Source organism: Lissotriton vulgaris, chromosome 5, assembly GCF_964263255.1.
Source record: "Lissotriton vulgaris chromosome 5, aLisVul1.2, whole genome shotgun sequence".
Taxonomy (NCBI): Eukaryota; Metazoa; Chordata; class Amphibia; order Caudata; family Salamandridae; genus Lissotriton; species Lissotriton vulgaris.
This window is the reverse complement of record NC_141693.1, coordinates 1,861,861,750-1,861,875,351: the sequence shown is the minus strand read 5'-3', so window position 1 is coordinate 1,861,875,351 and position 13,602 is coordinate 1,861,861,750.

Sequence of the window (13,602 nt, the reverse complement as noted above, 5' to 3'; positions counted from 1 at the left end):
TAGACAGATACTTCACTTTGTAAACCCCTGCACTACATTATACCTGCATCAGGTATAATGTATGCAGGATGGGCAATCCTCCGCAAAAAGCCTCGTAGAAGTGGCGCAGTGAAATCTATAAGATTTCAGTGTGCCATTTCTAGAATGCCATTGCGTCAAATCCTTAAGCCTGCCTCATAGCAGGCGCAAGGGTGACGCACTGCTATAATCATAACCCTCCGCCCTGCATTGCTGGTGTTACGTCACGCTTCTAACTTAACGCCAGCAATGTGTCAGTTTTGCGCCAACAGATATGTCAGTGATACTGACGTATTTGTTATTCCTTGTGACATGATGCGTCATGCAGTAAATATGACACATCAAAGGTGTTGCAAGGAGGGCACACAGAGATGTGTCTCACCGTTGCTTTGTCACAGCAATGTAGAACCTTCTCATAAATAAGGCCCTGAAAGTTAAAAACAATTAGGTGAACCAAGCCCTTTAACTTCTTTGCAAACCTACCTAATACTATAATGCACAATTTACCATTATATTTACTCCCTGCTACACACATGTTTACTGAAAAACACATGTTTGAAAACTGTTATGTTCCGAAAAATGCAGAAGACCACTGATCTAGAGCTCAAGCAGCCCAAGTCAGGTTTCACCCAAGTTGGGGCTCTTCCGTCAGGTGCAGCTTGATTCCAGTGGCATAGTGAGCACGGGACCCATGTCTGGGCACACCTGATGCACTTAACCCCTTGAACGCTCATGAGGGAAGGTCTGACATAATATCGACAGACAGAATATCTACATACAAAAATATCGACACAAAAATATCGAAATCAAAAATATCGGAGTCATATCTTCATAAAGGTAAGTACAAAAATATCGAAAAAATAATATCGTAGTACAAAAATATCGAAATTAAAAATATCGTTTTTTTAAATGTAATAATAATAATGTAAAAATAATTTTAAAATACATATAATTTTACAAATATTAAATTAAAATATTAAAACATAATAAAAAAATTAAAACTAATACATATACATTTAACATAAATTAAAAACGTAATAATTTAATGTAATTTTATTTTTTTTAATTTCCTTTAATTGATTTAATTTAAATTTATTTTATTTTTACCCTGTACGACTGTACCCCAAAAACCCAAAACTGACCCTGAACCCTAAAAATACCCCTTTACCCAAACCTGAACCCTAAAAATACCCCTTTACCCAAAAACTGAAAACTGACCCTGAACCCTAAAAATACCCCTTTACCCAAAAACCCAAAACTGACCCTGAACCCTAAAAATACCCCTTTACCCAAAAACGGAAAACTGACCCTGAACCCTAAAAATACCCCTTTACCCAAAAACTGAAAACTGACCCTGAACCCAAAAAATACCCCTTTACCCAAAAACTGAAAACTGACCCTGAACCCTAAAAATACCCCTTTACCCAAAAACTGAAAACTGACCCTGAACCCAAAAAATACCCCTTTACCCAAAAACTGAAAACTGACCCTGAACCCTAAAAATACCCCTTTACCCAAAAACTGAAAACTGACCCTGAACCCTAAAAATACCCCTTTATCCAAAAATTGAAAACTGACCCTGAACCCTAAAAATACACCTTTACCCAAAATTAATTAATCGTATTTAATTACCAATTAATTATTAATTAACAATAACAATAAAGTAAATATATTAGCACATTAGCTGTAATTAATTAAATGTAATAATTAATATTATTTTTCCCAATTAATTAATTAACAATAACAAAAAATTATATATAAAAAAATTCCTCTAATTAATATAATTAACTAATTAATATTAATTAATTACCAATTAATTATTAATTAAAAATATGTACAAAATTATATTAATTAATTAACTAATTAATATTAATTAATTACCAATTAATTATTAATTAAAAATATTTACAAACATATATTAATTAATTAATTATTATTAAATTACTTCCCACCCTATTCCCCGATAAACCCACAACCCGCTCTGATACTAAAACGCAAAATGTAAACAAATTTACAAATTTTCAAACATACATTACAAAACATGTTTAACAAACATATAAACAACATAATAAAATACATAACACTAAATTTTTTTCCGATATTAGTAAAATTCGATATTAGTAACATACATACCTTAAAAAAACGATATTCTGTCTGTCGATATTTTGGACATCGATATTCTGTACTGTCGAAATTAAAACATCGATATTATTGTATATCGATATTTTAATTTCGATATTTTGTCTGCCTACCCTCATGAGGAGCTCAGCTTGTCATGTGCCACGGTGCTAGTGTGCTAATGACGAGCTGAGCTCGTCATGACCGTTGGAACGCTCGCACGCTGGGCTAATTCCCCTGCTGTGCGAACGTTCTACACAAACGGGTGTGGTCATGACGAGCTCAGCTCGTCATGAGCACAAGACCACCGTGGGCGCTGTGCGCGACCCCCCTCCCCCCACCACAGCGGGGGAATGAGCCCCGCATGCAAGGGGTTAAAGAGTGTCACACTGATGTAAACAAAAAAGTGATGGGTGGAACCCTTTAATCATTCTCAGCCACTGGTTCTTACTTGGGACCTAGTATACTCTTTATATTCCTCTCCTCAGGGTCTATAGGAGGCGGGACAGTTTTTTCTAGCCACAAGTTACACGTGAGCTGCAATTAAGTACCTTAAACGTGTACAATCCAGTTGGACCGTTTCACGCTGATTCTCACTTATTCTCTGAGTCAGCATAGACTGTGCATGCCTGCAGGGCAACTTTGAGTTAAGGTACTAGATGAAATATGTAATGCATCAATCAAGAGTAAAGTGATGACATACCTCAATGGTAATTAGGGGTTGACATTTACTACAACCAATGAATGAGACACTATGAAGGTAGCACCCAGGGTAGCAGCCCCTGGAAAAATGGACAATTGTTTGCATTTGATATTTATATTTCAGCTGTATCTACATTTCTAGATCTCTCTTTCTCTTGCTTTCCATTTTGCTGTCTGTCTCAGTTAAATGACTTTGTACTCTGGTGGCTGCTAGCAAGATACAAAGCCACACACTTCCTTCTCCCCATAGTATGTTTTCATTTTCTAGTATAGAGGTCATCATCCTGGGATGGAGTGAATCAGACTTCATTGAAGTAAGCTCTTTAGCAATTTCCAAGATTCAGCGGCTTCAAGCATCCACTTTGCGGTTGCTCCAAAGGCAAGACAGTCTACACTGCCTTATCTACTCTAGACTTGGCTTGTTGTGTTTTCATAAATTTCTTCAGGTCAGGTGTAACTTGCACTCTTCCCGATACAAAATTAGAACTCAAGTTCTTGCCTTAGCTGATGCCAATTCAACTAGCCCTGTAAACACACTTTAGGCCTGATTACGAGTCTGGCGGTCCGTGGACCGCCAGACTTGTGGGGGCGTGGCAGTGGCGGTCTCCTGACTGCCCTTTTACGATCTGGGTAGTTGGACAGCCGCAGCCCCGCCGCAGCCGCCAAGGAACCCACCGTTCCCTTGCAGTGTTACGGCAGTCAGGAGGCCGCAATATGCTTGGTGGGACTGCCGCGGTCTCGCCAAGCATATTACGAGTTTCCTCTCCGCCGGCAGTGTCATGGAGGTTCTTACTCCATGAACACTGTAGCAGAGGGGAACCAAAGGGGGCCCTTCAGGGCCCCATGTGCTTCCTCCGCATTTGGATGCACACAGCGGGCACAACATGTGGAGAAGTGTGGCTCAATGGTTAGAGCGGCAGACCCTGATGCAGATGTCTGGCCTGGGACCAGGGTTCAATTCCCCGCCTCGGCGGGTCTTGGGCTCAAAATTCCATGGACCTGATAATTCTCGCCTCTGTGCCTATTCCAATCATGGAGTCCCACTCTGCAACTCTGGGCAATAGCTTGCTTAATCTCCACAACGGCCCCCACAACGCTAAGGATGCCTGGCCTCCACCTTGGGGGTGCCCAGGAGTGGACGCCTCACAGGGAAAGCCAGGATGGGTTCCACAGTGGTATTCGTACAAGCGCCTTGAGACCCTTGCGGGTGAGTAGTGCGCTATACAAGTATCAATTTACAACATGTGCCCCCCTGTGTGCATGCACACCAGTTCCTGCACAGCATGGACTTTTCAGTCTATGCCATGCAGGAACTGTTTTTGGCGTTCCCTTTGTGGGTCGCATTTTCAGGGCACCTCTGTGGGAACGCCAAAACAAAGCCCACCAGAATCTGGTGGGCAGTCTGACCACGGCCAAAGTCCTAATCAGGCCCTTTGAGTACTAGTAACTATTTTTTTATTAAATGCCTGTTCGATTGCTGCACATAAGAGTGAATTAACACTCGCTATTACCTCTCTTAGGATCTTACATGTTGCAGAAACATGGTTAAATTACATTTCTAATCCGAACCGTGCAGCTGCTATTCCCCAATGTTATAGTATTTTCTGGTGTGACTGTTATATAAAAATGCTCCTATATCTAACACCTCCCTATCAGTCTGCATCTTAGCCGATTTTCCCTTTTCATTCGCAGAATCACTTGGTTTTAAAGTCTACCTCAACGCCACGTGCTCTCTTTCTCTCTGGCGCACTTCTCTATCACTCTGCCCCGCCTCCCTCCATCCTAAGAGACCATCTGCAGGCTTCAGTCAGGCTATTTCCAGGTTAATTGTTCTTTAGGTGCCTACATTTCTCAGTGTGTATGGTGTTAGGTGAATAGCACACTTTGCTTGACCATTGTCAGTCGGGGTTCCGACCTCTACACTGGCTAACTGGTGGTCTGCCGAATTAGGTCAGCTCCCTACTTTTTTCTATATCAACAAAGATTGTATCAGTTATATTCAACTGTATTTTTTTCTGTCAATAAAGTGGCTGCCACTTAACTTACTATATTCGATTATTGCACACACTTTTACCTCTTTTCCTGAACAACATAAACTTGTAGTAGAGGCAGTGATTTTCTTTCTCCGAATGCAGTGGCATAGCTGAGTCTTATGCCGCCCTTGGCGATGCTTGTAGCGGGTGAATGGAAGAGCGGAGGGAGGGTGCTGTTGATTTCTGGGGCCGCCCATGATGGCCACAGGTAATAGTAGGGCGGTGGAAGTCGCCGCCCCCAAAACTCGTGCCTCACCCCCCTCACCCTCCTTGCTATGCCACTGCCTGAATGGAATACTGCACCTTCCTTTATAGTGGGCTACCTATCACCTTACCCAGCAGGCTCCAGCATATTCAGAACAGTGCTGCAAGATTGCTATTAGGCATTGTCCGACAAATCCATCTCCACCCATTTCTGCACAGTGCATTGGCCTTCAAAGCGTTGCACATGTGCCACAGCACCTCTGCAGGCAGAGGGGCACTAGAGGCGAGGACTCAATACCGCCCTTCTCACATACTCCGTCCCTCATCTAGAATCTTGCTCTCTGTTCCTAGAATAAAAAAAACACCAATAAGTAATAGATCTTTTTATCACCCCTCCTCTAATTACCTGCCCTTTAGGAATACAATGAAAATGTGGTTATTTAATTAACATCTGTTCCAACCTTTTTTTTCCCTTTTAGCCCTAGGACAACCTAGCAGAATATACGTCGCTCTTTATAAATACCTCATTCATTCAACTGACAGGTGGTAATTGACCAAAAACAGTAATTAGGGGAATTACTTTCTAGATGGGATAAGTATTCACAGAGGTCATAACACCGAATACTTCATAGAGAAGGTGACAGGGAAGAAATAGGTGTGGCTCCTGAAGAAGGAGATATAAAAGCAGAATATACTGGCAGCTGTAGATGGCATTGAGCAGACACGGACAATGCAAGAGACTGCCAATGGAGTGTTACGGGAATGCCTATAGAGTGTGCATCCAGAAACTGAACCCTCAGGCCCAGTACAAAGTGAAGTGTACTTAAACAGAGCCAGGCTGCAAAGATTGCGCATGAACATGAGGGAGGAAAGGAGCCACTGCTTTGTACAGAGATCAGGCCTCTGAGTAGATGAGTGGTGTGATCTCAGAGAAATGGGAACTTTTCCAAGGCTTTGGTCTCTAATCTCTCCTTTCATCCTAGCTATTGCGCCACTAGCCAATAAACTGAGAATAGAAATAGTGAACTGGGGCCTCAGAGTGGGTGATATGATGCAGGTAGTATCACTGTATGCAGTCTATATGTCTATCTGTCTATCTGAGAGACAAGTAACACACATAAGAACAGTACCACAAAACGCATACTTAGGATACTGGATGAATTTGGATGAATGTCAGGGATTGGTTCAACTGTACAAATCACACCTGTTTCCCCCCTAGGAGCAATGGCTCACCAAGCAGTGGAACTTCTACCTGACCTAGGACTGATATGGCAACTTGGGTGCGTGAATTTTTGTGGACACGTTATCCATTGTCCAGCAGCCAACTTTGAACAAAATTTTGATAGAGGTCTCCAAGGTACAGACTGGCCGCCTCCCTTTTGGCTAGAATAATTGATAGCATGCTGGCCACAGCTCACCACAGGGATAAGCTTACACTTAAACTCCTATATGAACAAAGACGTTTAGTCCACTCAGATTTCTAACCTAATTTCTGGTATTCCAGCATCTCCCAATGTGGTTGGAAGAGATTCCCAAACGAGAGCAATTATTGTTTGCTCAGTACTATCAGGGGAAGGAACTGGAAGAGCCCCATCATGTCTGCTGCCAAAACAAACAGGCTGTGGGGTCTCCCACCTGGTGTACGAGATGTCTTTGATATGGGGCTGGGTGGTAAAGCGAGCCCTGAAAATAATTCTTTTCGTGGACTGTCATCTTGGTCTTCCTCCAGTTTCTAAAAACAGGGGCATGAAACAGACATGGCTGGATAGTTAGAGGGAGGAGGTTGCATGCTAGGGGGCTTATATGTTAATAATAGTTTTTTTGTCGTTTGAGGAAGGGAGATACTGATATGCAATTGGAACTCTTCAATTACTGACTTTTGCTAGAGTAGCAAGGGCTGCCCCCCACTTACCTGGGAAAGATTCCAGGAGCAATCAACTGAATCTGCCACTCAGTCAAAATCGTCTGCTGACCCCTCAATCTATTCGAGGGAAGTGAGTGAAAGACATTTGGCTACAGCTCATAGAATGGAATAAAATACTGACTTCCCATAAAATATTACCTAGCAATGCAAAAAAATTTCCCGCTCAGCTCAAAATTCTACATTGGAAATTTGAGCTGTCAAGTATGATGTCATCAATAATATATCTTAACATCATGAGCGATTTGATTTATAAATTAGGTAATAAGCAGTGCATGATGAGGAGCAACTTATAGTTAGGACAGTAAACTATAACTGGTGAATATCAGTATTTTTTAGTTTTTAAACATCAGTTTTCATCTTATTTCAGCACTTAACTATATTGTCACTTTAACCTTTGCTTTTTTGCACTGAATGTGTATGTAGTTTTAAAATAGGCTCAAAATAGCTTTAAAATCTTCCAAGATAAAGAGTATATTTACCAATTAAATACCAACACAGCCCCATTATAAAATTAAACAATTAAAAAATCAAAAATCAAATTCACTGATTCAACTACAATCAAACAAACATTACGGAAAGTGCATTACTGTGCAGAGTCAGATTACCAATCAAACACCATTTAAATAAAAATTAGGAAACGTGCATACATTTGAGGGTCGGATTTACTGACGTAACACCAATTGATCACATTTTACAGTAAATGTCTGTGGGGGACATGACAAGGGGCAAATTAACTACTCTAGCTCAACTCCGAAAAAACCCACTGTGAGGGTGCATAAATGGGCAATGGGTCAGATTTACTATTCTAACACCAATTTAATGAAAAATAGTGAAAATTCATATATTAGGCAGGTTCAGATTACTTGTCTAAATCCAGTCAAAGAAATATGGGAGAAAGTGCGTACATTTGGTGGGGTGGGTTATATTTAATAGTCTGACTACAATCTAACAAAAATTGGAGCAAATGTATATCTGTCAGGAGGGGAGAAACAAATATACTATTCTAAAACCAGGCAGACAAACACCGGGGAAGTGTATACATGGGGGTGGGGGGCTTGCATTTACTAGTTAAACTCCAGTCTAACAAACTCTGGAGAGAATTCATACATTGAAAGAGGGTAAGAATTAACTCCAGTCTAATAAACACTGGGGAAAGTGCAAACCTACGGAGGTCATACTTACTGTTCTAACTCCACTCCAACAAATACTGTGGAAAGTCCATACATTGGGGGTCAAACGTGTAGTTCTAACTCCGATCTAATAAATATTGGGTACATTTATATACGGGGACTGTCAGATTTGCTATTTAACTCCAGTCTAACAAACACTTGGGAAAGTGCAAACATTAGGAGTGTCAGATTTACTATTCTAACTCCAGTCAAATTTATACTAATAGAAATTGCATACATTGGAAGCGGTAGGGGTGGAGGTCCAATTGACTATTATGTGTTCAGTGTTTGTATACCTCAAGTCAGACAAACACTGGAAAAAGTTCATATATATGGGGTAGGGTAGATTTTCTATTTTAACTATTGTCTGACACACATCGGGAAAATTCTTACATTAGGGGGGGTCAGATTTATTATTCTTACTCTTGTATAACAACATTAGGGAAAATGCATGTATTTGACATGGTCCACATAAATCTTCAGGAAAGTGCACACATTGAGAGAGAGGGACATATTTAGTATTCTAACAAGAAACACATTATTTGGTGTGCAGATGGAATTGAATGACTTACCACAGGTAGTTTTATGCATGTTGAACAACAGTTAAAAACCACATGAGACACAACTGGTATAGAATTATTCTCATTGTTTCTAGTACATAATAAGCATTAGAGGCCATTTAGTTGTTAGGCATTATATTCTCGTCTGAGCTGTCTGAGAGGGATGAGAGTATCTGCAACCCCAAAGTCCTCAGGATTGTCGGCATCTGTGGCCCATCTCTTGTTCTGGTCCATTCTCTTTTTGCAAATGTTCTGAATGGCAGTGATATTTTTTCAAATGTGTTTAATCTATTATTTATCAGTGCTGTTAGTGCTTCCATTGCATCAATGTTCCAGACCTTTATCCACTACAGAGCTAATGGTATGGGAGTCTGTGTCCTCCAGGCATGTGCGATGATGTATCTAGCCGCCAAGAGTAGATATGTCAGCAGCTGTCTTATTGGGGTTGTGAATGGATATTCACTATTATCACCTGAGATGCATAAGAGCAAAATTGATAGATTGAATGGTATCTCGACGTTAGTGATTGGTCTGCTGTGCCACAGAATGACTTTCCTAAAGAGTTAAATATCTGTGCATGTATGCATGACCACCATGTGCAAATATGCACCCCTCCCACTGCATCCTCTCCAACAAAGAGTTGAACTGTTAAATGTCACTTTTAGACGTTCAGGGGTCAAATACCATCTAGCGAGAACTTTGTAGGAATTTGCTGTATATTGTGATGACTTTGCTGCTCTAGTCTAAATTTCTATTTGCAGAGCTTTCTCCCACTTTGATATATATCTCTGTGGAACATGAAGAGGTAGATTGCTTAGTGTTGTGTGTAACCTAGATATACCTCTGTTTCAGATGTGTGGTGGTAGGAGTTGTTCTCATAGTTTTTTTCCAAGTTCTCTCCTTCATTTGTTTTCTTTGAATCATCCAGTGTAGTGGTAGTTGGTTTAGATGCATTCGTCTAATCGTGAGATATTGAAAGACTAGGTACATGATTCCCTATTTCACATCTGCCCATTTCAACAGAGTTCACCTAATAGTGGTTGATCACCAGACCTCCATTTGTCAAAGCCCAGATCTGTAGTTAAAGGTTTAAAATCTACTTTGTTTGTAACTAGTGACATGGGTGATGAGAATGCGGTTATGTCATTTTTACTAGTTAATTGGTTTCAATAATCTAGGCACATCTTCAGTGAATATAGAGGTTTATGTTTTTGAAACTTGTCTTTAGGTGGTAGCCGAATTAGGTGTTTGGTATATTGCTATCACTTTAAGTGTTGTGTTAGAAGCTTCAGCACAGGCTGTTCATGGTGAAGGTTCCAGACTTTGACAGTTTGCTGGAGGCTGGAGTGGTTGCTTAGAGAAACGGTGTGCTGTCTTGGATACCTTGAATAAAACCCTTTTTGACTACACTCCGTATGTGTGCCTGCGTGAACATAAAAGTGCTGTAGCATAATTACTGAGCAGTCGTATTCAAGTACAATTCAAGGCTTTATTTATGTGAAGTCAGTGGTGGTAGTCCAATGCTGGCCTCGGTTGTGTGGCATATATACAGTGCTTTATATTAGGGAGGCCCAGTCCAGTTGGCTCCTTATACAGTATTTCTCTGTGTACTCTTGGGTTTTTAATATTCCGTCCCAATGTCACTTTTTTGTGTTGGTGTTGTACTGGTGTTAAATGTGTCTTAGGGAACCATGTGGGCTGGGTGTGCATCACATATAATAACCTGGGAAGGAAATTCATGTTAACACTCGTTATCCGCCCTGCCGAAACTCCAAATTTCCCCCATGAACCTTGTATAGTGTATCTGGTAATAGGGAGGATATTGAACTCATACAAGATTTTAAGTGATGTTGAGTAGTTGATATTCAAGTATTCTTTTGGCCCATGGTTTCAGGTCAGGCCATGGGTCTCCCAGAAGCATTTTCTATTATGTGAGGGATCAGATATTCCCATACCCTTTGATGGGATTTCATTTATTTAGAAACTGGAAATTGTTTCAAAGTTGTGAAATTCTTCTAGCAATGATGATATTGATTTTTCTGGTTATTTCAGAAAACAGAGCACATCACATGCAAACAGTCCTGATTTAAATGTTTCCTTATCTACTTCCTTCCCTCCTTCCCTTTATGCCCAGATTCTGGTTCACTTAGTAGTAGGGTTGGGCGGAACATGTGGAATTCTACCCCGTGGAATTCCACGGAGTTCCATAAAAACACTGCAGGATTCCGTGGAGTTCTGCAAATGTGAGGAACTAGGTACGTTGCGCTGTTCACGCTGTGATTTAGTGCCGGGAGCGCATTCCGAGCAGAAAAATCAGCACAAATGGCACATTCTGTGTGCCAGAGGGTGCAGCTACTCGAGTTGATTTTGCTGCAGCTTAAATAGATTTTTTATTCACGCGACAGCCTTCTTACCGCAAACGGTAACAACCCTCCGCATTTGAAAAACCTCAACAGATGTCCTCCTAGCACATGGAAATCGCGCTAGGGCATGCCAAATCTCGCTTGTGCTCACTAACTTAGCGTCCTGGAGTCACGTGTGAGAAATAAGTCCAGCATGTGGTGATTGGTGCAATTTGGCCAGAACTCCACATTCCAAGAGTTAACAACATTTCGCCAATTCTGCCTATGGAAGAGAATATTTTGGCCACCCCTACTCAGTAGATAAACAGCTCATTGTATGGGTAAATAAAAGGGGCAATAGTGGAAACCATTAACTTTATTTTTAGCAGAACAAGATCTGTAACTTTGTAGGATGAATGATGTCCAATCCAGTTTTAATTAAGACTTTTGTTAAATATTGAAAATCGACCCAATTGAATGCCTTCTCTGTATTAAGCAAAGAAAGGAATATTTATTTCCTTTTTAGGTCTCGCCTACGCAGCGCGCATGCGCTGCTTAGGAAAAAGACCTTTTGGAATTGATTCACTTTTCGTCCTAAAAACGTGCACGCGTTGCAATGTTTTCAATGGCAAAGCGTGCACGTTTTGCGATTCCCTTGCTGGAGCGAGCTTTGGCGCCATGTGTTACCAATTATCGCTTCTGGCACTGCTCGCTCCCGCAAGAGAAACCCTTTCACTTTTGCCGACCCGCAAGGGAAACGCTTTCACTTTTACCAACACTTTCCTTTGTAGCCCTCTGCTATTTGCTGTACCTTACTCAGGGACGCCTCACTCCCCCGTCGCTAATTAATTAATGATGGGGATGCTACCCGGAGCCTCGGCGGCTCATTAGTGGTCTACACGCGGTTTTGGCAGAGTTCGGTTTTTCACCCGACACGCGCTTTAAGCAGTCCCCCATCTCCTCTGTTTGGATCGAGGGGGACGCGTGGATGCAGTCGCCGGGGGCTATCGACCCAGCGCCTCCTTACCGGGATGCTCCTGAAAGCGCTGCAGGACGCGATCCACACCAGCCTTTATTGCCAGTGACCCTGGAGATCAGCCTTCTGAAGCTGCAGCAGAGCATGGGCTAAGAACAGCAGGGCCTCAGCGACTCAACACTCACGGCTCTGCAATGTCTCAGGGGCAGCAGGCCACTGCACAAACCTCCTCTCCGCTGCCTCTGGGGGCAACTTGATGGGCCCTGACAATGCCAGATGCCATGGCCGCTGGTGGAACAGCCCCTTCCTGGTGGCCCTTAGAGGGTGGGTCACTCATCGACCATCTGCCCAGGGCCATGGGGCTCTCACACCCGAGTGAGACCCCTCATCTGGCTGTCTGAGTGTCAGAAGAGCAGGGCCGTGCCCCTGGAGCGGCACAGTCCATTATTGGCACCTGGGCTGCAGGAAGAGGGCAGCTGAGCTGGAAGGAGCTGCCCAACTGACACAGGTGGTGATGCCAGAGTGCGACCATCCACCACATCACCCATGGCCACTGCATTATGATGTCATGGAATTACGTCACAGCAGACCGCCAACACGGTCTCCTATCGCTACCCTTGTCTGCCGGTGACAGGAGCTTAGCTGCTGGAGTCAACGAATGACCATGTGCAGCCACATCATACTGATGCAGTCACTCCATACCCACGTCATAGCGATACAGCCACGTCATAGCGATGCAGTCATGTCATATCCCCCCACATCATACCGATGCAGTCATGTCATACCCCCATATCATACCGATGCAGTCACGTCATACCCGCAGTCATACCGATGTAGCCACATCATAGCGATGCAGTCACATCATACCCCCACATCATAACGATGCAGTCACATCATACCCCCCACATCACACCGATGCAGCTGCTTCCCACCGATTCCAAAGAAGTGAATATGTGCACGTGGGCAGCACGTCGTGGTGGCTGCCAGCCGTCCTTCAGTGCACGCTGGCTGGATGAGAGGTGTAACACCGGTGTCAAGAGTGGCGCTGTCTGTGTGGTGAACAGGTCTGGCTTGAGAAGCGAGTGGCCCACGCTGCTCCCCAATGGGTACAGTCCCAAGGGCCTGATTACAAGAGGATTCAGAAAAGGGGGTGGTGATGAACAGAGTGTCTGAATTAAGCAGACCACTCTTACCCAGTCCAAAGATCAGGGCTTGATCCATCACCATTATTTATCTCACTGCACCATCCCAGTTCAGAACCTGGCTATATGCAAATCAGTCTGTCCCTGGCCCAGTGCATCATGGGAACAGGGCAGACTAAACTACCAAGCCAATTCTTCACCAGAAAGGAGACAAGCTACCGGGGACCGGTTTCTAGCATTTCAGCCGTCGTCGGCCCGGCTTGCTTGAATCCTGATGGTGCAGTGAGAAAGGGACTCATGTCTGAGTATACCCTGCCACACCTATAGTGGCCAAAAACGATTCAGAAAAGGGGTGGTGATGAACAGAGTGTCTGAATTAAGCAGACCACTCTTACCCAGTCCAAAGATCAGGGC